Here is a 27,546-nt window from a genome sequence, read left to right on the forward strand (position 1 = left end):
TGTCCGTGTAGCCTCAGACAAACAACTAGTCCCCCCCCCCCCCCCCGAGAGTCTCAGTTCCCTCATTTACAGTGGGTTGGCACTGGATACCTTCAGACTGGAGATGAGGAGCTAAGAGATCACAAAGAGCTGTAGCATTTCGTTATAAGGTGTGAAGGTGCAAACAGCAGAACCACAGTGTCACTCTGCAAAGTGAGCTGATAGAATCTTTTGATAGAATCAGCAACCTGATGAAAGGAGGGTAGATTCCGTGTCCTGGGAGATGATCCTTCCAGAATATTCCATCTGGAATTCCATCCATCTGTGCCGTCACCCCTTGCCACTGATTCTGTGACTCCATTCCAGTAGGTTCCCTGCAGTGTGAAGGATCAGATGGTTCTCAGGGAAGGATCTAATGTGCTACATCAGTGTATCTGTCCCCGATCCAATACCAGGCACATGGTAGACATCAGTAATAGATCACAGAACTTTCTATTCAAACAGACAAAACTGCACTAAGATCCAGGCTGACCTCTTACAAATGATTGATAGAGTGAAAGACAAAATTGGTTTGTCCCTGAGTTCTGTGGGTGTTGGAGAAAGGGAAGTCCATTGTGGTATGAGCAAGCCAGTTGGAACAATGAGGGGGAATTGACCCCAGCACATTTCTGCTGCAGCTAGGGTCCACCAGATACCTCCAAGATCATGAGAAAACCATTAGAGGATACAGAGCAGACGTCTGAGGCAGAAGCCCAGAGTGGAACAGGCAGTCCGTGGAAAGGCAGGCAGCCCAGAACAAGGCAGGCAGCATGCCAGGCACTAATGAAGGTGGAATTCTTGGGTCTGCAACCCTAGACCTGAGCTAGGATTAAGAAGGCAAACCTTTGGCGATCTCATCCTCTCAGGAAGTTAGACATAAGGTAAGGATGGCTCCAGACCTCATTCAGAATCAGTCTCCGATGGTCTGACCATCTTCGTCTAAGTGAGCTTTGATTTTCTTCAAGAAGGAAATCCTAACCACGTTCCCTCCTTCACTAGGTGACCTCTAGCCATGGGCCAATCCTGAGATCCTCATCCTCAAAATCCAGTATCCCTATTAATGTGCTCTGAGGATATTTGTGCATCTTGTTTACTGTAGGACTCGTGAGAGAGGTTCCTGGTGCCAAAATATCCCTGTAAGGGTGGTGAGATGGAAGAAGCCATATCTGTTTTTTTTACTTATTTACATCCCAAGCATTGCCCCTCTCCTGGTTCCCTCCTCACCAAGGCACTCCTGCCTCCTCTTCTCCTCTGGGAGGGTGGGGCCTCCCTGGGTATTCCCCAACCCTGGCACATCAAATCTGCCAGATTAGGCACATCCTCTCCCACTGTGGCCAGACAAGACAGTCCTGTTGGGGAACAGATACCACAGTCAGGCTACAGCATTAGGGAGAGCCTTTGCTCCAGTTGTTGGGGCCCACATGGGGACAGAGCTGCACATCTGCTGCATATGTGCTGGGGACTTCATTCCAGCCCGTGTGTGTCTTCTTTGGTTGGTGGCTTACCTCCTAGAGGTCTAGGTTAGTTGACTCTGTTGGTTCTCCTGTGGGGTTCTCATCCCCTTCAGGGTCTTCAGTCCTTCTCCCAAGTCTTCCACAAGAGTCCCTGAGAAAAAGCCATATTTGTGAGAATTTCTCCCAGGGATGGGGAACAGTTGAAGCCTCCAGAGATGAATTTGAACATGAAGTGAATGTCATGGGTGCTGAGTGGGTGGAGCAGAGGGTGAGCACCCAAGTCCCTGCCCAGTTCAGCTTCATGCTGTCATGGTTCACTGTGCAGCTTGGGGCTGGTATGCTGAAGACCTCCTCCTGCCTGTAGCTACAGCACAGACAGCTGGCCCAGAAGCCATTTGATTAGTCAGGAATTACATCGACATGGACACCTGCATCCCTTTGTGCCCGAGGGCCCCAGTGTAGTCAGCTTGACATTGGCCTAATGTACCAAGGAGGGAGTCAACATTCCTTTGTTCCCCAACAGTGAAGGCATGGGGTATCAGCAATGCCAAGACTTTGGAGCTCTGTCTCAGTGGGCATACTTGGAGGAAGGCAGGACCCAGTGGGTACCTGTAGGATGTGAGCTTCAGGTGGCAGGGAGCGTAGCAGGAAGATGGTGTTGAAGGCAGGGGAGTTTGGTGGTGGAGCTGGGGACATGCTAGCCAGGTTGTTAGATTGGGCTTGCTCACATCATGAGCTCCCTCTGAGGAGCAGGAGACAGGGCAGGGTGAATCTCTGGAGCAGCTCAGCTCCAGAAGCAGCTGACTAAAAGTATGTTGGGATGTCGGGGCTCTTGTATCCAGGAAGTGGGGAAGAATGTGTTGGGAGGGGGCTTTTGGATGGGATGTACTATGGAGGCAGACAGGAAGCAGAGACAGGGAGAAGAGTGTCTCTGCAAAGGCCGCCACCAAGCTAGTTTGTTTATCTTCTTTCATGACCCCATATCTCTCAGTCTGTTGTTCTGTGGTCTAGCGAAAGTCACTGAGTTTTCTGCAACCTTTGGTGTCCTCAGTCTCCCTACAGGCACAATCTATCTGTCTGTCTGTCTACCTACCTACCTACCTACCTACCTACCTACCTACCCACCTACCTACCTACCTAGAGGAGAATTCTGCAAGGAAGGCGAGAGAGATCTGGTTCTCAAGACCTTACCTTTGGTCCTTTGGCCCCTTCTGGAAATGCCCAGACTAGTGGGAGTTGGTGTTCAGGGGCTCGGTTCAGGCCACGTGCTCTCACGTTTAGCGTCCATCTCTATGTGCTTGATCCTGTTAGTTCCAGTGTCTCTGCCCACAGCACCTTGTAGGAGGGGTCAGGCAGCTGGTCAGCAGCCATTGGCACAGACCCTTGGGCACGCAGCGGAGTATGCAGAGTGCTTACCTTCTCTAGCTGCCTGCCGGGCTCCCCGGCTCTGGCCAGGAAACCCCAGCTGCTTTTACTCTGCCTTCTGCTCCCTAAGCACTTCAGCTCTCCCTAGCTCAGCCCGAGGCCATCTGCAGCTAGAGAGCCCCCTCTCCCTGTGCCCTGTTTTCTGCCCTTCTTTCTCAGTGCTTAGTTAGCCTCCGCTGAGTGGAGACCCCTAGAGGTCGGTCAGAGTTTACCGGCGGTGCTGGGTCCTCAGTGAGGCAGAGGGCAGGTCCTCTCATGCACTTGCCTTACTGTCTTAGGTCCTCTGACTGCAGCTGGTCTGGAGATGTGACAAACAGAGCCTTTAGGGTGAGCAGGGTTTGTCACTTACAGCTGCAGGGAACATGAGGGGAACAGGACTGAGGGAGACAAGCAGAGAGGCCTGTTGCCAGCTCCCTATCTTCTCTCCTTTTCCTCTTCATGTTTAAGAATATCTATTGATGAACTCTAGAAGCCTCGTATTTCCTCATCCCTGCCTTCCTAAATATAGTTTTAGCTTAGTAATTGCAATCTCTCTCTCCTCTCTCTCTCTCTCTCTCTCTCTCTCTCTCTTTCCCTCTCTCTCTCTGTCTTTGTCTCTCTCTCTGTGTCTGTCTCTCTGCCTGTCTCTGTCTTTGTCTCTGTCTGTCTCTGTTTCTCTCTCTCTCTCTCTCTCTCTCTCTCTGTGTGTGTGTGTGTGTGTGTGTGTGTTGTGTATGTGTGTTGTGTATGTGTGTGTGTGTGTTTCACTCATATGTTTGGAAGCCCCCAGCCAGGTGCTTTTTTTCTTTCTACTGAGCCCCACCCCATCCTTGGCAACTTTCTCAAGTCTGAGGATAATTTTAGGGAGTCAGAGGGGTCTGAGCCCCATCCTTAAGGAAGTTCCCTAGGGAGGGGCCTCCGGGTGTGAAGAGCTTCCCTTGGCCGTCACCCTGACACCAGTCAGGCAGAGATCTGAGCTCTAGGCATGGGGTTCAGGCCTGTGGTCTGGAGAAACTCATCCTCTTAGAGATTGGGATCCACTCACAGACATAGTTCCTGCTGCTTTCCTCCCTCTCCTGCTGACCTCAGCACTTCTTGGAGTCATTCACTTGCCCTTTGACCAGGCCACCCTAATGCCAGTGTACTGGAGGTTATTTGCATGGGAGACCAACAACCCAGAGGATGGAGGAGAAAAGGACATCCGTGGATTCCACAGCCTAGTCCTGGAGCTATGCAAACTAGAAGGCCACTGGGACCTCTAAGGTCCCAAACTCTCATATTTAAAAGACCCCAGTAATCAGGTCCCATAGATACTCTGCATATATGTGTAGTGAATATATGGTTGTTTCAATCTTAGGTGTGGAATATGGGGCTGCTTCAGATTGTCCATAGCAGCTGACTATGATTTGCCTCATGCTATGACAGGGTCTTGATTCTGCCAAGCTGAGGACAGTGTATGTTTGGAATTCTGGGAACTCTTTAGAGGGTATAAAATGCCAGCTCCCTGAGAGGCAGGGAGGCTGTCACCGGTGGTTGCTGCTTGCTTGCTGTTTGGGAGATATTCTAACAAAGATCAGACTTGCCCCAAAGAACTCGATGTCCCTAACCAGCAGGAAGTAGTTTAACAATATTGACGCTCCCTTTCCCCTCTAACCTTTTTCTCCTACCTAGTGTTGGGGGTTGGAAGGGAATAGGGGTGGTGAAGGGAGGTAGGAAAAAGAATCTAAGGAATAGCCTAAAGTCCGGCTACATATATGCTCCTGATTCAGTGAGTTGCAATGAAGTAAGGGTCTCAAAGGACAGAATGGTACCATGACTGTGGATAGCCAGTGTGTGAAACATTCTTAGCTTTTCTTCTTTTCGCTGGCAAGTCTGAGCTCTAATTCTTTGTCACTGGTACTTGAGTTCAAGGCCAGTCTGTCTCTAGTCTTTCCTGGGAGCAGCCTTAGCCCTGGGAACCACTAGGTTGGGGCTGAGTGGAGTGTTGGAACTGTGTTTATTTCTTAGCTGGCTTGCTCTGTGACTGAGAAAGAGTTACTTAACCTGACTCTTGTGCTAGTATTTAAGACATGAGGTGGTTGCTATACCTTTACCCTGAGGGCCACAGCAAGGGATATATTAAGGTGCTTGGTTTAGAGATGTCTGGATGCTGCACCTAGCTCATTTGCTATGCCTAGGCAGGATGTGGAGAAGACAGCAAAGCCCAAGGCTGTGACTCAAAATGGTAACACTAGGGTCGAAACTTGGGTTGGGGATGTCCTGACTAAGTGGAGGCTAGGTCTGAAGTGGGACAGGGTGGGAAGCAGGCTGTCTCTAAGCCCCACCCCTGAGCTCTGGTTATCTCCAGGCTTGCCACCTCTTCCCTGTATTATTCACCAGTCATTACCCTACATGTGACAGCTGTTGTCATGACAACACATTACCCATCCTCAGATAAAAGCCCTGCTTGCGGGGGTGGGGGGGTGGGGGGGGTGGGGGGGTGGGAGGGTAATCAAGCTGCCTCTGGCTCCCCAGACTCCATCACTGTCCCTGAACCACCTCAGGGATCCCTAGTAGATCCTTCTTCCTATTTGGGTCATTCCTGTCTTCCTCATTTCTCAGTGAAACTTAGTCACACCCATCTTTTCTCACTACATCCTGAACCCTCCCTTCCCCCACCTTCCTCTTTCCCCTCTCTCTGGATTCCGAGCCACAGTCTCTCTTGCCCTGTTGCCTCTGTTTCCCCATTCATGGGCAGAGCAGGGTAACAGGAAGATGGGTGGTAGGAATGGGAGGGCCTCCAACCATTATGGGATGCACACCCACGTGTGTGTGTACACATGTATGTACACACATGTACACATCCATATGTGACTGGGAAGACAAAAAGGCCTGAAGAAATGTGGCCCAAGGAGCTGCCCTCCCAGCAGCTGAAGCATCAGTACAACCCCCTGTAGTCTTGGCTCTGATGATCCCAACAGGCCTTGCACACTTCCCTGGTGCTGGTTATGTTCCTTAAGGGCACTGACTGAGGAACCCTGCCAAGGCTCCAGGAGGTGAATGGCCAAATTCCAGTTTTGCAGGCTAGGAAATTAGGGATCAGAAAGGTCAAACAACTCACTCAAAGCCACACAGCTGGCCAATAGAGGAGGCAGGATTTGAAATTCCATCCCATCGCCGAGCTCCATAACCATGGTACTGTCATCATAACAACACTGTTTACTGAGCCTTCACCCGGGATCAGACCGTGCGTTTAGCAGCATGTGGAGCCATCTAGCCTGCTGGGCCCTGAACACCTATCTGTCCCACCAGTGTGGGAATTGGGGCACAGGAAGGTTAAGTCACTTCCTCAAGATCACGCTGGAGTCAGGGCAGTGCTAGGGTTTGAAATCAGCCCCTCTCTGCCTCTCAACCTTCAGTGATGCATCTGAGAGACCCTCTGTAAAGACCCTATGGCAACAACAGTTCAGGCCAGTGTCTTCTTTCCCAGGTTCCGGGTCACTAGGAAAGTCCTACAGATCCTACGGTAGCGCTGTCCCCTGTAGCCCCAGGAACTCAGGGTTCCTGCCACTGGCATAGCACCCAGGAAGAACAAGAAAGAGGATAGAGGTGTGTCTGGGAAGCCTGGTGGAGCCTGCCTTCTGCTGAGTGTCCCTAGCTCTTCTTGCTTGTTACACAGTCCCTAGAGAGCAGCCTGGGCCTCGGAACACATTGTCCCAGAAGCGGTGCTGTCGGGATGATGAAGGGGCCGGTTATTTTTAACAGCCAAGACTCATGGACCGAAGCCTCTTCTGAGCCAGAGACACTAGGGAGGGTAGAGACCACAGACTCCAGGTCCTTCTACTCTCTGCTCTCACTCCCCCTCTCCTTGCTACTGGGAATAAACTTGGGTTGGCGATACCTTGGGCAGGTGACGGCTTCAGATATGAGTCCTATTCCTCTCTGGAGGCTGCAGGTATGGAAGCTGATCAGGGCCAATGGCCAAGCTAGGAGGTCAAGGGACAGGGACCTGGCCTGCTCTGGTTAACCATGGCTCCTTTCCTTTGTAGGTCTTTCTGCTCACTCCAAGGAAAGCAGCTTAAAAGGCCTTCTATATACTTAAGGCCTTTTAAGAAACTCCTGTATCTCAGGTGATGGGGTATACACATCAGGACATCAACTTCTTCCCACAGCCCTGGACTTTGTTGGTTCTAAAACCCAGAGCTCGTGACCTGGCAAGCCAGGTGCTATGCTGAGCACTCAGCTTCCTTCCTATGTCCTCTAAGGTGGCTGGTCTTACACATCCATGAGGTGTCAGAAGGACCCTCTTCTGTCTTTCTGGGTCCCACTAAGACTTTGAAAAGACACAGAATCCTTGTATTAGTTACTTTCATGCGGTAGTAACTTAAGGAAGGGAAGTTTATATTGATTTATGGTTCCTGGGATTTAGTCTGTCATGGTGGGGAGGACATGGTAGAACAGGGTAACATATGTTACAGCAAATCAGGAACCAGAGAGAGGGAAATGCTGGGTTGAATCACCATCTTGTTTCCTCCTTTGTTATTTCATTTCTTCTTCTGGCTGGCCATGGCTATAGTCAAGTTGACAATATAAGGATATTTTTGTTTTACTGTGACAAAATAACTAGACAGAAACAACTTCAAGTGAGAAAAGTTTTTGTTCAAAGTGTGATTAACGGGAGACGGGCATGTGGTAGAGGCTCATGTGCTGTGGACCAGGAAGCAGAGACAAACTAGACCAGAACCAAGGGCCTCCACCTAATGACTCCTGCCAGCTAAGATCCACTTGCTGAGAACTCCATAGTCTTAAAGAGTGCCACAAGCTGAGGCCCAAGTGTTCCTAACAACAGCCTATGGAGGACACTTCAGGTTGAAAGTCAAAAACATCACAGTCACTTCTTAGCAAAGGATGTTCTGAGTAAGGCCTGCTGCTGGGAGTGAGCTTTGGGCCTAGGTCTCTTCATTGGGGACAGTGGGGGAGGACTCCTTAAAAGCCCTTCTTGCCTGAGCCCCATGCTAGCTCTATTCTTGGGGCTCAGACTGACCAACCATGTCTGTCAGATAGGGGATGCTTGCTGGATGAATGTGCTAGTTTGAATACACAGGTCTCATCTGGCTGAAATATCACAAGTCCTTCTCTACCCGGCATTCAGAGGGAACAACCACCCAAACAATCACTGAGGCTTCCACAGGCTCACACCTTGGCTGTTCACCTGTGTGACCACCACCCAAAGCCTGGTGCCCCTTAGGTAAGGGTGTCCTAACCCAGAAAGTCCCTGATTCCCCTTCTCAGTCAATATCCCATTGCGGTGGTGTGAATGAAAAAAATGTCCCCCTTTGGCGCATGGGTCTGAACTTGTGGTCACCCATTGGGGTGTTTGATGGAGAGGTTATGAAACTTTCAGAGCATGGGGCCTTGCTGGAGGAAGTCTGCCCACGAGGCTGGGCTTTGAGATCGTATAGCTTCAGTCTTAGTTTGCTCTTTCTGCTTCCCGCTCCTACCCTCCATGCCTTCCCCACCATTCTGTACATCTAGCCCTCTGGAACCTTAAGGCAAATTCTTAAGTTACTTTGGGTCATGGTATCTTATCACAGAACAAAAGTCACTAATATGTCCATAGAGGGAACATCATTCCTACATCTTTCATCTCAGGTTACTTTTGTATGTTGTAGAACTCTTGACACAAAAATACAAACATGCACTTTGAATATGGTTTCCTTTCTTTCAATATCCTAACTGGTTAAGTTAGCCATATTGTATCAGAATTAATTCATTGTTGTTCATTGCTGAATAGTATTTCATTATATAGACATACCATATTTTATTCTTCCTCTATTGATAGATATTTGTATTACTTCCGGTTTGGGGGGGCAACTATGAATTAAGTCAATATTTGTGCCTTTTTATGTCTTTTAGAGACACGGATACTTAGTTATTTTAGGTAAATGCAAAAAAGTGAAATTACTCATAAAACAGGCAGATGTTTACTTTTAGTAGGTATTTCTGGTTCTCCAAAACTATTTTCCCAATTAACGCTTCCCTGGGAAGGTGTGAATTTTAGTAACTCCTCATCCTTGCCCATGGTTAGTGGTACTGTTCTTTTGTACCTAGTTTTGAGGTATGTTCAATATCTTTTGGGGCAGGGGAGATTTTTTTCCCATTGTTTTCATTGTAAGACAATGTTATCTTAACTATTTCTGTGTGTATGTATGTACTCACATGCACATGTATGTCTGTGTTCATTTGCACATGTGTGTATTCATACACATAGAGGCCAATGGTCTATGTCATGCATGGTTTTCTGTCTTTGAGACCTGATCTTCCACTGAACCCAGAGCAAATGGCATGACTAGACCAGTCTATATCCATCCTCAGGTTACAAATCCCTCTATCCTAAAATATTTAAATAGTCAACAATATTAAACATACTAATGTACCGTCTTGTGTGTGTGTGGGGGGAGGTTGTTTTTCAAGATGAGTTCTGTGTAACCTTGGTTGTTCTAGAACTCTGTAGATTAGATTGGCCTCAAACTCAGAGATCTGCTCCCAGATGCTGGGATTAAAAGGTGTGTGCCACCGCTGCCTGGCAATGGATCATCTCCTAAGAACGTCCATCTTCAGACCCCTTTTCGATTTGCAAAACTGAAACACCAGCCGTCAAGCACTGGCTCCCTCTCCTCCGCCGCAGAGTCATCAGCATTTGTTCTCTCATAAGCAGCTTCTTTCACTGGGTGATTCATCTGCACTATCACCTTGTTGTCTCTTTAATGGCTGAATAACATTCTCCTGCATGTTGTGTTTCCCTGCTCATTAGCCCACCGACTTAGAACGGATTCTACCTCTGACTTCAACCATGCTGCTGTGAAGGTGATGAGGCGGGACAGAAAGATAGAATGATGGGCCATGGGAGAGAGCCCCCCGTCTTTGATTTGACTGAAGCCTCCCACCAGCTGAGAGGCTCGGTTCACAGCACTGGCTCACATTGGGACCGGATTCCATTTATATAGAAGTATTTCAAATAAGCACATTCAACACAGCATGAATCGCACATGAGGTCTAAGTGCATGTGGCCTTCATCTGTTCTTAGCTGAAAGCCTAATGTTTTATAGTGGTCTCACAGACACGGCATTTGCAGTACGAGGCTAAGTCCTAACCCCTCACACAACCTTGGTGGCTCCTGCTTCGACATGGCCAGATTGTATCCCAATCTAAATAATTGGGATAATAAATTCTATCCCAGGCACCTCCAGAGTCACTCTACAGTGTAATTTATCAAAACAGAAGGGGAGCTGTAGAGATGGCCCAGTAGTTAAGAGCACATAATGCTTTTGCAGAGGACTCACATTCAGTTCCCAGCACCCACACGGAGGCTCACAACCACTAGCTTTGGGGGATCTGGCACACTCTTCTGGTCTCCACAGATCACCTAATTCTCCTCCTAAGTCTACCTGGGCTCAAAGGTGTGCTCCAAGACTGCCCAGCTAAAAATAATTTTTTAAAGGAGAGAAAGAAGAAAACAAATTTCTTAGCAACTCTTTAGATGGAACTTGAAAGCCAGCAAAGTGGTATATATGCTAATGGCTAAGATGCTTCATAACTTTCCGTAGAAGCACACACCTGCCCCAATTTCCTAAGCGCCTCCCACTGCCCCCCTCTGTTCTGTTTTATGGGCAAACACCAAAAAGTAAAATTGCTGATTCATATTTTGCTTCAATTTTTTTTGCATTTTAAATTTTATTTATTTAGGATTTCATATAGCCCAGGCTGACCTTGAACTCATGGTGTAGCTGAGGATGGGCTTAGATTCCAGATCCTTCTGCCCCCACCTCCCCAGTGTTGTGCTTACAGCTGTACACTACCACTCCTGGCTTTATTTTTAAGTTTTAAGTAGCCACCACTACCATTTCCAGAACTAACAGTTCTTTTTTATTATTATTTTTAAAACTTATCCAGTTTTAATGGATTTTATTCTGTTTTTAATTATGTATACTTCCTAGTCAGCATTCTATTGTGAAGAGACAATATGACCACAGCAACTCTTACGAAAGAAAACACTGAACTGGGGCTGGCTTACAGTTTCAAAGGTTTAGCCCATGATTGTCATGGTAGGAAGCATGGTAGAATACAGACATGGTGTCGGAGACCTAGCTGAGAGTTCTGTAGCTGGATCCACAGCAGGAGGAAGAGTGAGACTCTGGGCTTGGGTTGGACCCTTGAAACCTCAAAGTCCACCCCCATGAGACACTTCCTCCAATAAGGCCACACCTCCTAATCCTTTCAAGAGTATCAATCCTTAATACTCTTAAGCATGTAAATATATGATTCTATGGGGGGACACTTTTATTCAAACCTCCACAGTGTATAAGTACACATTTATGTGTGACTAGGTATGTGTAAGTGCAGGGACTATAGAGGCCAGAGGAGCTCTAGATGGTTGCGAGCCTCAGTATGGTTGCTGGGAAACACAACTCCGGTCCTCTGCAAGAGCAGTAGGTGCTCTCGACTAGTGAGTCATCTCTCCAGCCCTTGGCTGTGTTTTTGAGACAGAGCCTCATTGTGGAGCCCCAGCTGGCTTCTGATTGGTGGCATTAGCTTCCACAGTGCTAGGATTACAGATGTGGGCCACAAGGCTGGGCAGCTGTGCTAACACCACATTCTCTCCAGCAGTGAGCAGCTGTTGTAAGCTATTCTCTGTTTATTTTTAAAAACAAGAACCATCCAGTGAGTCTTAATTTGCACTTTCCTGGGCTAGGACATGGCCAAGTTTATAACCCATTTTAAAAATTGTGTTCTCACATTATTGATTTATGACAGCTTACTATCCCGACTATGGGCTGTTAGTAAGGAAGTGTATCTTCTGTTGGCATAAATTAACATAACATGAAATCAACCATTTAAAATATATAATCCACACTGGGGAGATAACTTCGTGGGAAAAGCACTTGCTGTGTGAGGACCTGAGTTCGGGTCCCAAGCACCCACATAAACGCCTGGTATGGTTGTGAGTGTGTCTGTGATGCAGCTCTGGTTGGGTACAGTTCAGCAGATCCTGGGAGGCCAGCCAGACCTGTGAGCTGAAACTGTGTGCTCCATGTTCTGGAAGAGACATTATTTCAAACAATAAGGTAGAGACCAGGTGAGGACCATACCCAATGGTGTTCACAAGTTGACCCCTGTGTTTACAAGTACTGGCACAGGTGTGAACACATGCACATCTCCCCCCCCCCCACACACACAGAGGCACATATCACACACTTACACACAGAGAGGCACTCACATACACAAACACAGACACACATGCACACCACATAGGCACACGTACAACCAGTGGATGGCGCTGTCACAGAGTTGTTCAACCTCTGCCACTGGCTTGGTCTGAAATGTTTTCATCACCAGAAGACACTCTCATGAAGTTTCTACATTTTCCTCCCCTATCTCCAGCAGCCTTGGGTCCATCTTCTGTCTCTGGATTTACCTCGCAGGAAGATTTCATGGCAGTGGCCATTTGGGTCTGGTTTCCCTCACTTAGCATTATTGTTCTCCAGGTTCCTCCTTCCAGTAGGAGCTGCAACTTCAGCTCCTTCTGTGAGAGTCATCATCCAGTAATCCAGATGGCAGTGATCATGTGCTGGTCTGCGTTTAAGTCTTCTGGTTATATACCCACCATGGGATGCACCTCTGTATGGTGCTAATACTCGGAGTCTTGTGAAGATCTATCAGGCTGCTTGGAGTGTGTGTGTGTGTGTGTGTGTGTGTGTGTGTATGTGTGTGTGTGTGTGTGTGTGTGTGTGTGTGTGTGAGGGAATGCTAGGGGTTGAATAGAAGGACCTGGGGCTTGTGCATGCTAAGTATATGCTCTACTGCTGACATCCTTGCCTGCCTCCCCATTTGTGTTCTTAATTTGTGAGAACGCCAATAGCATAGATGTGACTCCAAAAACAGCACATGAGCTCCTGGGTCTGGATTCTCCAGTTAATGAGTGTGTGCCTAGTCTAAGAAACTGACAGTCTCCTAGCCTCCTAAATGGCTCTGTTAATGTCTTTACTGGGTCTTAGTCTACAGGGCCCTCCCCTGAGGAAAGTGCTGGGTGCTGACTGCTGGGCAAAGGCTTCTCTGTAGGGCACACTTCCTGAGCTAATTGCTCCTGCAGGGTTGCAGTGATGTCCTCCGAGCCTACCATACGCAAATGGTATTATCGGTCCTCTGTCCCCAGTGGCTTCCAGACACTGGCAATTGAATTACAGTGGTCCACCTGCCCTTTGGGCTAGCGGCTTCCTCAGCCGTTCCCCGAGTGGGCTGACGTTCTACCTAGTGCTCCTGAAAAGAAGGTGAGGGTGGAGCTCTTGGGGTGGACAGGATGGAGGAGGATGGGCTCTGGAGCAGGCTGGAGGGACTCAGTGTGGAGTCACAGGGACAGCCTGGGGGTCCTGCCTCCCCAGCGTCCTCCTCGGCAGCCTTATCTCCTTGCAGCCCAGCCCTGCCCCAGGCACTTCCCTGATTACAGCCTGTTTGTGGCTCCTTGTTGCCCACATGATGAAGCCCAGGCGCAAGCCTAGCAGACTCTGCCCTGTCCTCCTGTGTGGACCAGCAGTAGCTTCAGGCTCAGGTCCTGGCACTGTGAAGGTGTCTTTCTGTGTTGCCTTCATCCAGGGATGAGTCTGCTGGTAAAGAAAGACTGGTAAGACACATGCCCCTTCTATCTGACAGATAAAACTCTCCCATCCACCCCCCCATTTCCCTTGCTCTGGGTCCTTAAAGGCCACAGGCTAAAAATGATAGCCCCAGAGACATGGATCCTGGGTTCCTGTGTAACTTTTTGGACCCAGTATGGACTGGAAGGGAATATAGCCTCATCTGTGCTTGGCTGCAGAGGTCTGGGGAGTCTGTTACAGTAATCAGGGTACCCCGACTTACAGAGATGAGGTGGTAGCCCTTGTAGAATTACAGAAAAGAACAAGGAAGGTCCCCTAGGTACTTGGTACCTAGCCAGCTGTACTGCAGCAAATTCCCTCTGTGCTGAATGTGACCAGAGCCTCCTTAAAGCAGAGACGCTGTGCTCACCTCGACAAGGCCTTGGGAGGTGAAGCCTATTACCATTTCCTCATGGAGGGTCCTGAGACCCCAGCGGCCACCGTATAAGGTGAAAGTAACAGACTTGGATGGGGCTTCTCAGTGGTGTAGCCGTGACTACCCCCAATCCTTGTAAGTAACTCAAGTAAACCTATCAGTTCACCAAACTGGACTCAGGCATAATTCTTTCTTTGGGCCATTGGTGCCCTTTCCATGTGAGGCAAATGGATGCTTTCCTATGTCTGTTACAGTACACCAGCCCTCTGTGCTGGAAATTGTTTGATATCTGCTCTAGGCTTCTGTGACATCCATCTTTCCGCTGCTCCCTCCCCGGCTCCCCTCCCCCTCCCTTCTCTTCCCCTCCCCTCTTCTCTCCTCCCCTTTCTTCCCCCCTCCCCTCTCCTCCCCACCCTTTCCTATTCTCCTTTTCTTCTGTTTGGATCATTCTGTGTGTTTTCAAACTTGCCATCTCCCTGTCCCAGCTCCCGAGTGCATGCCACCACAGCTGGGATCAGCCTGGAGTTTTGTTTTGTTTTTTCCTCTACCCTTTCCATTCCAGGCCCCTTCTAGGCTCACCTGAAGCTGAGACCTTTGCGAACCTCCAGTCCTTGGAATCTTGTTTCTAGGTCTGTGGCCACAGGCCACATTCTGCATGGACATCCATTGGTGTGTCCTTCTTAGCACTCTGTCCTTCTGTCTCTTCTATACCAGATACTATGACCGGTCTGCATAGAGCTTTATCCAAAACAAGATCTACAAATGGTATTTCCATCTAGAGATGAGACTTGCTTGCTCTTGGCTGGGCCTTGCAGCATGGGATGGACCAAGGGTTTGAAGGTGGAGAAGATCCTTGCCCCACTTCAGGAGACTCACTCCTTTATCCTTTCCGTGACACTTCTCTGCCTTCCTGGTTTGTCTGTCTCTTCACTCCGCTGTCCTCCCAGCCCAAGGACTGTAGCTGCTGAGGCAAACTGCCACCAAATAAAATTCAAATGAAATCTGGTGCCTTTGATACCATCTGGACCCCATTCCCAGATGTTGTCTGAGGTCCTCCCTGGTCTTAGTTCCCTACTCTAGAACCTACCAGCTGCTGGCCAGATGTAGCTGAGGACAGCTGGGTGTAAAGACAGGAAGCCGTTAGCCAGCTTGAGATTCTCACACCAGAGCCCAGATGTAAGCCAGCTCTCCTACGGCCGCTTCTTTCTCCATCCTCCTTCCGTCTGCCATGGCCTTCTCTACAGAGTCATCTTCCCTGTGCATGGGTTAGATGTGTGGGCTTTCCCCCTTTTGGCTTTTGCCAAGGATGGGATGCAGATGAGGGACCAGAAGGCTCATAAAGATACATTCCTACCTACACCCATGATGCCTATCTAGGCGAACTGTTGGGGAAGGTAGGAGTTCAGCCACAGTGGTGATAGGATGCCTGAGGTTCCCATGAAGCTGGATTTGGGGTTTGCACAGGAGGAGAGAATTGAGCCAAGTTGGGCCAGGCCTGACACAGCCAGAGAAACAGATACTCCTGGCCATTTGAGGCCACTGCTCTAGCTCCCAGAAAAGTCTGAAAGAATCCAGTTAGAACATAATGTGACCCCTCCCCAACTCTGCAGCCTTAACCAATTTTCTGCCTTATAGGAGGGCCAGAGTGCAGGAGAGAATGAGTCTGTCTAGAGGTTACTGGTTCACAGAGGGAGCTTTAGTTTCTCCAAGATCCAGAGCAGCCTTGCTTAAGCTGGCTGAGGAGCCTCCACAGTATAGACATGCAGGGATACACAACTCCAGCTCACCATGGTTCCTGGAAGCCATCCCAAGTGAACTCTGTCCCCTGGGGACCCCACACTAGAGGCAGCCTGGGCTCAGTCCAGTGGCTTCCTGTCTCAATTCCTCCTGCCCAACAGGACAGTGACAGCCTGCAGGTAACCTGTGCCCACAGATCACACACTAAGGGAGCTCTCCAACCTATATGTACATACAGACACTGTTATGCTGCTGATGGTGAACACTGAAGGCTCTCTGAATGATAGAGAGGACATACTTGCAGCCTTGACATCTCTCCAAACACCCTAGCTCCCCTCTGGCCATGTGTCTATGATCACAGCCCTCTGTCCCCCTCATCTCCAGGTGCTACCTTCCGGGCCAACAAAGCAGTGTTTCCCCATGATGCTGATGTTTACAGCCGCAGGGAAGCAGGCCCAGCTACAGTCATAATTCAGATAGCTCTCAGGTTGCTGGAAACTCAGCTGGCTTCTGTTTCTCACTATGACAGGAAAGGCTTTTCTGAACCTCTGCTGAGCCTAGAACTATCCCAGGGTTATCTCTTCTACTGGGATAGTACCTAGCATGGGGATGTGGCTCACCTGAACCCGGTAAGCTGCAAAGCTGAGGTGGTGAAGGCCTAGGAAATTATCTGCTCTCTCCTTCCTATAGGCGAGGTGACTGAGGTCACAGAGAGGAGGTGACCCATAAGAGGAAGCCCAGCACATAGGCCACCTCTGTGAGTTCCTGGACATACAGATACACAGGCACATGCACACACATGCATAGACATAAAATAAATATTTTTTAAAATATTGAGCTGGATGTGATAACCCCTGTAATCTTAACACTTGAGAGGTAGTGACAAGACGGTCAGGAGTTCAAGGCTATTTTTGATACACTGGAAATTTAAGGATAGCTTGGGCCGCACGAAACCCTGTCTCAGAACAAAACTAAACAAAATATGTTGTTATATAGAATGCCTGCCATATAAAGTACAAATTTCAAGAGCTGTAGCTGTGGCCCAGGGGTAGAGTCTATGTTACTCAAGTATGAGGCCCCAGCTGTGTTCAATCTCTAGTACTGCTAAACAGCAACCCATAAACAAAAACAATGACAAAAAAATTTCAAACTTCAATGGCTTTCAAAACATTATAGTAATATCATCAGTACACTTGATATTCAAATGTTATCATCTCCCCCGAGAGTCCTATGATGCCCTAATCCACTGTGACCTGATCTTCAGTTGACCAATTATATCTGTAAAAAAACCCAATTGCTAGAGAGTCAGGCTCCAGGTGGGCATGAATCTGGGGACAAGGCTTCAACCCATGACAAAACAGGACATTTGTTAAAGAAGTATAAATGGGCGTTCTATAGCACAGTAGTTTAGTATCAGTGTAGCAAACACACACACACACAGACACACACACACACACACACACACAGACACACACACACACACACACAGACACACACACACACACGGGACCTCAGATAAGAAAATATCCCATTATATTGGCCTGTAGGCAAGTATGTGGGGACATTCTTGGTGGTTGAAGTGGGAGGGACTAGCCCACTAAGGGCAGTTCCAGCCCTAGGTTCCAGGGTTGCATAAAAACAGCAGGCTGAGCAAGCCATGGAAACAAACCAGCAAGCATGTTTACTCCACAGCCTCTACTTCTGTTCCCTCCCTTGAGTTCCTGCTCTGTCTTCCCTTCATACAGACTGGAAGCTGTTAGGTAAAGCAAACTCTCCCCTCCCCAAGTTGATTTTAGTTGTTATCTTTGTCAAACTAGTGGGAAGCAAAACAGGACAGAAATTAGTATCAGACTGTAGGCTATTGCAGTGACAGAACTGACCATATTTTGGGGAGGGCTGGAGAAACGTTTAGAACTTTAGGCTGGAAAATCCATTAGTGCTGCGGACTTAATGGGATGTTTTGTAGGAGCTTGGGAGAAAAGAGCACTGAGAGTCAGTGATGAAGTCCTGGCTTACTACTATCAGAGAACTACAGATTCTACTGGGACCACTTGTGTGCTATTTTCTATTCTTAATATATGGGTTCGGGGCTGGGGATGGTGCTGCGTGCTCTTAATCTCGGCACTTGAGGGCAGAGGCCGGCAGACCATTGTTTCAGGCCAGACTGGTCTAGTAAGTTCTAAATCAGCCAGGGCTACAAAGGAGCTGGAGAGGTGGCTCAAATGTTGAGAGCACTGACTGGTCTTCCAAAGGACCCGAGTTCCATTCTCAGCAACCATATGGCAGCTCACAACTGTCTATAACTCACAGTTCAATGGGATCTGATGCCCTCACACAGACAAAACACCAAAGCACACTAATTAATCATTAACTTTTAAAAGGAGATACTCTGCCTCAAACAAACAAAAACAAAAACCAACCAACCAGAATAACCACAAACAGATGTCTGCAGTTCTGATCGGCTGAGGCTGGAGAATCATCTGTGATTAACAAGAGACCAGCGCTACTGTGTTGAAACCTCTGTTTCACTCGGACGAGTGCTGGTTAGCTGGGGGCCAAGAAACTGACTGTGATTAATAGAGACCAGCATCACCGGATTAGCCATCTGGAAAGTACTTCCTTAGAGTCTGTAAATAGACGCTGTGGTCCAGAGGGAGCCAAGGCTATGTCTCAAGCTGGCAGCTGAACTCGGTAATATATAAGAGTCTCTCAGGTCGGTTCCTCTCCCAGGTGGTACTGGTTTTGGCAGCAGAAGGGCTGCAGGATTAAAAGGGTCATGGAGAGCAGCTGTGAGGAGCTCTGAGAGACCAGTGGTGAAGCTGCAGCTGCAATTGCAGCCCCAGGACTGAAGGGGTCATGGAGAGAGGCTGAGGCTTAATATGTGGCAGGGTCAGAGTCCCTAGAGATGGCCCAAGGAGGCATTGGTGAAGGTGGAGACTCAGTTGCAGAGGAGACCAAAGACTCTTGGAGATGCAGAACAGCAGCAGGTGTGGAGTGGAGTCTGAGCCTACAGGATAAACTGTGTGTATTGTGGTGGCAGAGCCCATGAAGTGTGGCTGCTCAAGCCCTTGAGAGCCGAGAAGAGAACGAGAAAGTGGGGCCCAGAATTTATGTACTGAGAGGCACACTATTAGACTTCAGTTTTGCTTTGCTGTGATTGTAACTGTGTCCTTGTTCTCTATCTTGGAATAAGACGTATATAACTTGTTTTTAATTTGACAGAAACCCAAAGCTGAGAGACTTAGGATTTTTTTTAAAGATGTTGGATAATTTAAAGAGATTGAATTTTTAAAGGTGTTTGAATGTTTTAAGGTTGAGCTATACTTTATATTCTGATATTTAGTTGAGATCTTGGGGATAAACAAAAAAGGGGACAGTTTTTTTTAATGATGATATATTTGTATGTCAGGTTGTAAGGGGTTAATTGTACTGGAAGCAGAAACCTCGATTAGAGAACGCCTCCATCAGATTGGTCTGCACGCAAGTGTGTGGGGCATTTTCTTGACTGATGATTGATGTGGGTGAACCCAGCACACAGTGGGTGGCATCACCTTTGGGCAAGTGATCTTGTGTAAGAAAGTAGGATGAGCAAACTGGAATAAGCAATATGCCTCTGTGGCCTCTGTTTCGGTTCTTGCCTCCAGTTCCTGCTCTGCCTTCCCTTGGTGAGAGACTATAAACTGTAAGCTGGACTAAACCCTTTCCTCCCTAAGTTGTTTTTTTTTTTTTTTTTTTTTTTTTTTGTTATAATCTTTATCACAATGAAAGGAAGCCAGCTATGATCAGGTGGCAAGCCTCTTAGCACTGGGTAGGGGTGGCCAGCATCACTAGGCTACATTAGCTGTTTGTTGCATGTTCAAGTTCTTCCCTGATGGCTGTCACATTCAGAACCTCATTATTACAGTTCATACTCTCTAGGGAAACTCACTCAGCCCCCTGCCATGAGGCATTAAGAGGGTGGAAACTTACCCTGACCGTTGCATTTGGATGAGGGACCTGGGGAGTAGTTATGTGAGGCCAGGTGGTGCGAATGTCACCACAGTGGACACAGGTACAGTGGATTCTTTACCAAAGCATTAGTTACTTTCCTGATTGTTGTGGTGTTAGCTTATGGGAGAAAGGTTTGCTCTGTGTTACAATTAGAAGGGGACACAGTCTGTCTGTCTGTCTGTATGCATGTCATGTATATATGGGTACCCTCAGAGGCCAAAAAGAGGGTGTTAGATCCCTGGATCTGGAGTTAAGGCAGGTATGAGCCACCGAACAGGGGTGCTGGAGAATGAATGGAAACCATCTTCAAGAGCAGCATGCATGCTGAGCCACCTCTCCAGCTTCTCAACCACCATTTATAAAACCTTCCCAATAGTATCCTCAGGCATGGGGAGATTTTTTATAAAAAAAACTCCAACAAATCAATTTGATGAAGGGGCTTAATTCTACTCATGCACACCCCTGCCACTGACAAGCTGATGAGAAAAGACTCTGGCTTCCTTGTAATCAGAGACAGAAGAACTACTTTCTACCCTTTCAGGTCTCAAGAATAAGAGGATTGAAGGAAAGTGTTGGCTGCCTGGGTTTGCAGGGCTATGAAACCCATTAGTCCCCGTGGAGTGCCACCAATGCCATCAGCCCAGGAACTGAGTGACAGCCCCTCTGGTGTTAAAGATGTCTGACTCTGTGACCCACCCTGTGCTGATGGACCGGGTCCCACAGTGCATCCGCTTGAGTAAACATGGGCATACCTGATATTTCTAAGTATGTGTATTCAAGGGGGTGGGGCAGAGGAAAAGCTAAGTTACTCAAGTGGCACAAGTGGAAGGTTAGGTGGGTGGGTAGCAAACAGGTATATACTGTGCTCTAGCACAAGGAAAACCATAGACATGTCTAGAGTCTCAAGGCCTGCAGGAGCAAGGAGGTAGGCTGAGGTGTGTCCTTTGTAAATTTCAAAGCACACTGGAATAGGAGGTCAGCAATGAGCAGTCAGGATTCCAGTAGGAGCTAAGCAGTCATAGCCTCTGACTGTGTACTCCCAAGGCAGGGCTGGGCCTGGGAAGGCTTGGAAGACTTAGCTTTCTGCGTGCCTGTCTGCTGAGGTCTGGCTCCAGGCTGGGGCGGCCAGAGCTCTTGAGTCAGCTCTGAAGGATAGGGTGAAAAATAGGGGCTTTGGCCTTGGGGAAGCAGGTCAAAGCTTGTGGATGCTCAGAAATGTGTAGACGTGAGTGGCTTCTTGGTCTATGGCCTCTGACTGGCCAGCTCTTGGCATCAGGCCTGACATCCCCTGACACAGTCCTATTGGAGGCCAATTGCTGACCACATTCTGCAGAAGGCTGAACTGGGACAGGGAGGGAAGGGGATTGCTGTGACAGTGCCTTGGCTGCTTCCATACACTCTGCCTCCTAATTAGAGTGACATTGTGCAGTGCCTGCCAGTACATTGGGTGTTGACTTAGGCTGTGCTGGTCTCAGCAGGGTTTCTCAGCAACCTATGGCAGCCCCAGTGCTGTGTAAGTGGCTTTGGGCTCTGGGAGCCCCTTTCACATGGTATGACCTTGAAGTGTATTTTTTTTGTTTGTTTGTTTGTTTTAGTTTTTTTTTTTTTTTTTTTTTTTTTTTTTTTTTTGTCTCTAACCAAGCAATGGGGACAGGGATGGGCCTTGTTTGGGCACAAGTGTGTGCTTTGTAAATTTCAGTGCACACTGGAATGCGAAGTGATGAGAATGGCCTACAGACATGAGAGTTAAGTGATGACACTTCATGCCAATGGAAAGTAGAAGGTTCCACTTTTTTTGCCTGGGGCACAAGGGTCTATAAAGGGACTCAGGAAATGTAGGCTTCAAAACCCTTTCATGGAGGCGCATGCCTGTTTCCCAGTTCTGGGAAAGCAGAGGCAGGAGAACCAAGAGTTCATATAGCAGATCCATTCCTAGCACCACCAAAGTCAAAATGTACACATCTGAGGCCAGCCCATCATCTCTCTGTTCAAGACCTCCCTTAGGTCCCTAGACGTACAACATGACCTTAAACTCCATTTAAACAGCATCCAAGGCCTTCTAAGATCTGCCCTGAAACACTTGTTTTCTTGTATGCTACTAAAAGCTACCTACCAAATCCTCTCCTCCTTCCTTACATTTCGGCTATCTTCTTTCCTCCTGGGGCTTCCTCACAAACTCAACACTCTTCCGTGTTACTTCATATCTAGGGGACTCAGGGAGTACCTCCCTCTTGCATTAGAGATAACAGTCCCAGCTACATTGCTGTCATATTTCCTGTTGTGTCCTTGTGGGGGGTCCCCATCTAGGTCCTGGGAGTTGCTGGTTGGGAAACCCAGGGTTCTAGGTGATACTGTCTTTATTGCTGGTGATGGTAAGGTTATGCATGGTCCTAACCTTGACATCCTTGCACTCAGGATGAAGGCTTAGAGATCTGTAGTTAGAGCCAGTGGGTGAGGGACAGAAGCAGAGGTCCACTAGCTAAGCAGGCTAGGAGGAGCCTGAGACTGGTCCCCATGCTGGTCAGTACACAGGCTGGGAGCCTGCAAAGACTCCATTACTTTGGATGACCTCATGAGAAGGTTGTCACTGATAACCCTGGGAAGCAAAGCAGCCATGAATGTGGCAGCTCCCCTCTACAGACATCAAGCACAGTAGGAGGTGGCGTCACTGGGCTGCCTTCTCACGGCAAGGGCCAGCACTCCATGCTCTCTCTTGGAAACACTCTAAGACACAGGCCAAGGCCCCTTGCCCAGGGTCCCAGGGCTGGTCTGTAATAGCTTTGGCCAGAATTCAAGATCTCAGGGCTCTGAACAGATTTGGGAGGCTGCGGTTTTCCACTCCGTGGCCCCTCTCAGAAAAACATGCTTGGCGGGAACCCTGGCTATCTGTAGTCTCAGGCTTCTCCTGTATTCTTACAGACACCAGTGCCTGGATCAGCCTTATCTAGCTCTCCTCCTTCCGTGCTCCATCCACGACACTACCACTCAGTGAATACCCGGGAAACAGCCACCCCCATCCTTCCGGAATACGAGCTCCCTCCCATCCTTTATGTTTTCAGGTAGAGAAGGGGGATGCTGAAATGCAGCGATGTCTTCTAGTACTAGTCTTAGCAGGATCCAGAGAGGTAACCAGAGTTCACATGTGCTCCTTTGGTCAGACTCCAGCAGCCTCCACTCTGTGGTAAGGTCCTCAAGTTCTCAGGCTGCCTCCAGGTTGGCACAGAGCAGGTCTTGTCCAGCCTCAAAACATCTGAAGCCAACCATTGTACTGTCCTGTCCTCATACCTCCCCCAACCCAGCCTTCTCACTGTTCCCAGACCTCGATCCACTCTGATGGTTCCCCAGGGTGGGACTAGTCACTGGTCACAGGATGTAGCACTCTCACAGCCAAATGATGGGGATTCGTGTGCATCTGAGTCATGGTGTGGCCAGGGTCTTGTTTTAGCTATTGTATTCATGCAAAAGTAGTGTCGGGCTTTTAGGCTCCTTTAGAAGGTTACTACAATCTGCTTTGCCAATCCCTTTTTCTTTCTCAGTACTGACTGATTGATTGATTTATTGACTGATTGAAACAGCTTTTCTATGTATAACTCATGGTGATCTTGCTTCAGCCTCCTGAGTGGTTCAGTCCCCTCCTTGGGTCCCTCAGCTTTAGAGCAGGATGTTCTAAATTAAAAGTATTGTTGTCACCTTGGATCCTAGAACAAAACTGATGTGTATCAAAGTTGTAGCCCAGCCTTCACCCTGGGGACACAGAGCAGGAGGGAGAAGCCATTGATACTTGCGAATCTTTTGTTATTGCAGCAAAGCTTAGTTTATCCTGACTGATGCATCCTCATTCCCTAGTGTCTCTTCGGAAAAGGATGTGAGAAAAGTAGAGAAGGAAGTCCCACCCTTGCATTATGGAACTTTCCATTCAATCAGCATCCCTTAGAGCAGCACCCTGCCCCTCACTGACAAGAACAACCGGCAGGCCAGCACCCCCTTCTCATTTCCTGTGTAAACAGAAGTGTCTCCTGGAGGAGGGACACCTGACCTTCACTAGCAGCTTCCTTTTCCCTGTTCACCCCAACTCTTTTCCTTAGCACGTGGGGCTAAGTTTTCCAAACACTTCACTGTAACATTTCAAACACACAGAGGTTGAAAGAAGGCTGAGGTAAGCTTAGTGCTAGAGCTAGTCAGGCATGTACTCGACTTACTCAGCCCTAGATTCCATCCCCAGCACCACCAAACGGCACGTTCAGATGCATATGTGACTGTGGAGTTGTCAATAATTACCAGATTAGCTCAAACCCCAAATCCTGATAATATCACATGTGGGTGAGATCGGGGAGCCACAAGAACTTTTGGGCGTGACTGGGAGAGTGACCGAGTACAGCCACTTTGCAAAGCAGTTAGGCACATTCTAGAAATCTAAGTATGTCCTTTCATCTGTCCAGCAGTATAACGAGCTTGTCCAGCCTCAAAACTTTTGAAGAAAACCATGGACCTGTCCTGTCCTCCAGTATTGAATGGAATGGGCAGAACACTGGTGTCCGAGGACAAACCTGCCTGTGGACATTCAGATCCAAGTGGATGTCTTTCAGCAGTGAGTAAATGTGCACACAGACAGTGGGGTTTCACCTCCACTGTCAGCTTGACTCAAAACACACACTGTGCCTGTGAGGGGGTTTGCAGAGAGGCTTAACTGAGGAGGGAAGACATTCCTGAATGTGGGTGTCACCATCCCATTGATTGGGTCCCACAGTGAATAGTAAAGGGGAAGGACTGAGAAAGCATGTTGAGCCCCAGCATTCATTGCTCTTGACTTCCTAACTGGATGCCAATGAACTCATCCTGTTTCTCTCTGTGTGTATGTGTGTTGCTGGGGAACAAGCCAGGGTCCTAGTATATCCAGGAAAGCTCTCTACCCAATCCACACCCCAGCCAGTCATACATAGAATTTAAATAAACTTGACTGAACTGAGGAACCCAGTCTGGAAAGGCCACACACCCCAGGAGTCTAGCTCTGACATTCTGGAAAGAGCAGAGGTATGTAGATGGTGCAAAGACCAATGGCTTTTGGGTATTAGGTAGAGGGAAGAAACGAGGGTATTTTAGGGCCATGAGATGTCCCTTGATGCTATGACAGTGAACCCGTATCATTATGTATTCATCAAAGTCTGTAGCACCAAAAGTGAGGTGACACTCTAGACTTTACTAGACATGAATGTGGCTGCTGTGTTCCAGAGAAGCCCCCCTCTGGTGGGATGCTCCCAGAGAGGAAGAATGTCAGAGTAGCAGGAGCCATGTGGAAACTTCGCTGCAAACCTAGAGAATTAATGAGGCCAAGGAGGTGGCTTAGGGGGTAAAGTGTTTACAGCTGGGAGCATCTGCACTTGTGTTCCAGAACCCATGGAAATTGGGAGGCAGTGGTCTGTAAATCCAGCATTCCTCCATGAGGCGGTAGAGACAAGAGACTCTCTCCAGAGCCTTGTGGGCTAGCTAGCCTCCAGTACACAGTAGCCAACAACAGACTCTGACCCAAAAACTAACCCAGATTCACCTACATGCCAGTGCATGTGTGGGCCCATGCTCACATGTATAAACTAAATAACTAAATAAACTAGAAAATGCCTATGTAAGCAAATGTAAATTCTGCAACGGAAAGGAAAATATCAAAGTGACATTCATTCAACAGTTTTAATAACAGGCCAAACAGTCATGGTAGCACATGCCTGTATCCCTGGCACCTGGGAGGTGGGCACAGAGGGTCAGGAGAGTAAATGGCTTACTTATTCTTATTTATATTGGTGGTCTGTCTGCCTGTATGAGGATGTCAGATCCTCTAGGTCAGGAGTTTAAAATCAGCCTGTGCAGCCTAATGCCATCCTGCTTTAAAAACAAAACGAAACAACAACAAATTGAAATAAAACCTTAGTGGGAATTCTTTAAGTCAGAAAGAAGGAGACCAGCAGAGAAAGCCCATCAGAAAGAAACAGAGAGCCCCAGAAATTTTAAGTACTCCGACAGGTGGGAGATTTTTTTTTTTAACTTAAAAAGACCCTCACGGTTTTGATTGTTTAACCAAGACTGCCAGAGATGCAGAAGTAAGTGCACAGTGACACATGAACAAGGAACAGAGGGGACAAACATGGTTAGACTGTACATCCACAGTCCTAGAGCAGAGGGGACCTACGCAGTTAGACTACGCTCACACAGTCCAAAGGTCAGAGGGACTGACGTAGTTGGATTGTACTTACACAGTCATAGGTCAGAGGAGACACCGACTGTACTCATACTCATAAGTCAGGGGGGACTGACACACTTAGACTGGACTTACAGAGTCATAGGCCAGAGGACACTGACTGTACTCACACAGCTGTAGGTCAGAGGGGACTGACGGTACTTACACAGTCATGGTGGCAGCATGGCGTACCTACTGATTTTCTGTTGCTAATCACAAACCACCACAGGCTGGTTGGATCATGAAGAAGGAAGGGTTGGTTTGGTTCAAGGTCCTGATGTTGAGAGGTTGTAGGGCCACAGCTAGTGATGGTCTTCCTTTTGGCAGTCCCAAAGGACACCAGGCAGGGACTGACACTCTCTCTCTCTCTCTCTCTCTCTCTCTCTCTCTCTCTCTCTGTGTGTGTGTGTGTGTGTCTCAGTGCTTGCCTAGTATACTTGAAGCCCTGAGTTTTGTCCCCAGGCCTGCATAAACCAGATGTGACACTCCTAGCACATGGAAGGAAAAGGGAGGAAGATCAGAAGTGCAAGGCCATCTTTGGTTACATATTAAGTTGGAGACTAGCCTGGACTACTTGAGACCCTATCTTAAGAACAAAAGTCAGCCAAGAGGGGATTTCTGGTTTCACCAGCACCAGGACCTAGAGCTCAGAATGAACACACTGAGACACTAACCGAGACACTAGACTTGAAACCAAGCCTCCTGTTTGCCCAACAGTTGCCTTGGGTCTCCCTCCTGTTTCATCTTGTTCCCTTTGAACAAAGCTAGAGGGTCTACAATTAGCCCCATCTACCTCTTCTGAAAACTTCTCCCAGCATGCCCTTGCCTTGTTAACAGGGAGAAAGCCGCCAATAAAGCTAATTCATACTAAAGTGTTTAGAGTTGCTAAAGAGCAGCTACTCTTTAGCCTCTGAGAAAGCCTTCTGATGGCTGAAGGGAAACACATGGACCGAGGTGGGGAGACGGGCAGGCAGAGCTCCACCTTGCATCACCCAACCTTCCTGAACTCATTTTTCTGTAAAGCAAAGGCTGATGATTAAATAGCCAGTGGTCCTCCTGTGCTGCTTTCCTGCTCCCTCACATGTCCTTCTAGAACTTTCCAATGCACATTCTTAAGGATGAGAAGTTATAGAGGCAGAGGAAGCTGGGTTCAGAGTCTGGCTGGTCAGTGGTGTGGGAGTAGCAGTGAGAAGAGGTGCTTTTCCTAGCACTTCTGGGACTCACCATAAATAAGAGACTTGAGCCTGCAGCCTTTGCCTGCAGCCATGAAACTGCCTCGGGTTTAAGATGCTTACAAAGTCTGTTCCCTACCATACAAGCCTTTGGCTTCTCACGGTCCGTAAGGCCTGTGGTAGGGAGCATTAGCCTAGCCTGTTGAGGTGTTTTGGGTTCCCTCCATGGGAGGGCAGAAGAAAAGAAAGAGGAAGGGAGAGAGAAGGAGAGAGAGATGACAACCCCACCACTGCCAAGCCATTCTGAGGATTTCAGGCCAGCCCTTGACAATGGTTGCTGGGCCAAAAGAAGCCAGTAGACCTGATTGTAGTGTGGTGGCCACTCCTTACAGCAGGACAACTCTTATCACTTCAGTCCCTCTGGGCTGTTTTTTGCTCAGTGACTATGTCACAGGAGCCTGGGGACAGGAAAAGGAGAGCCTGAGCCCAGAGGAACCCC

This window comes from Micromys minutus (assembly GCF_963924665.1).
Source record: "Micromys minutus genome assembly, chromosome: 17".
Taxonomy (NCBI): Eukaryota; Metazoa; Chordata; class Mammalia; order Rodentia; family Muridae; genus Micromys; species Micromys minutus.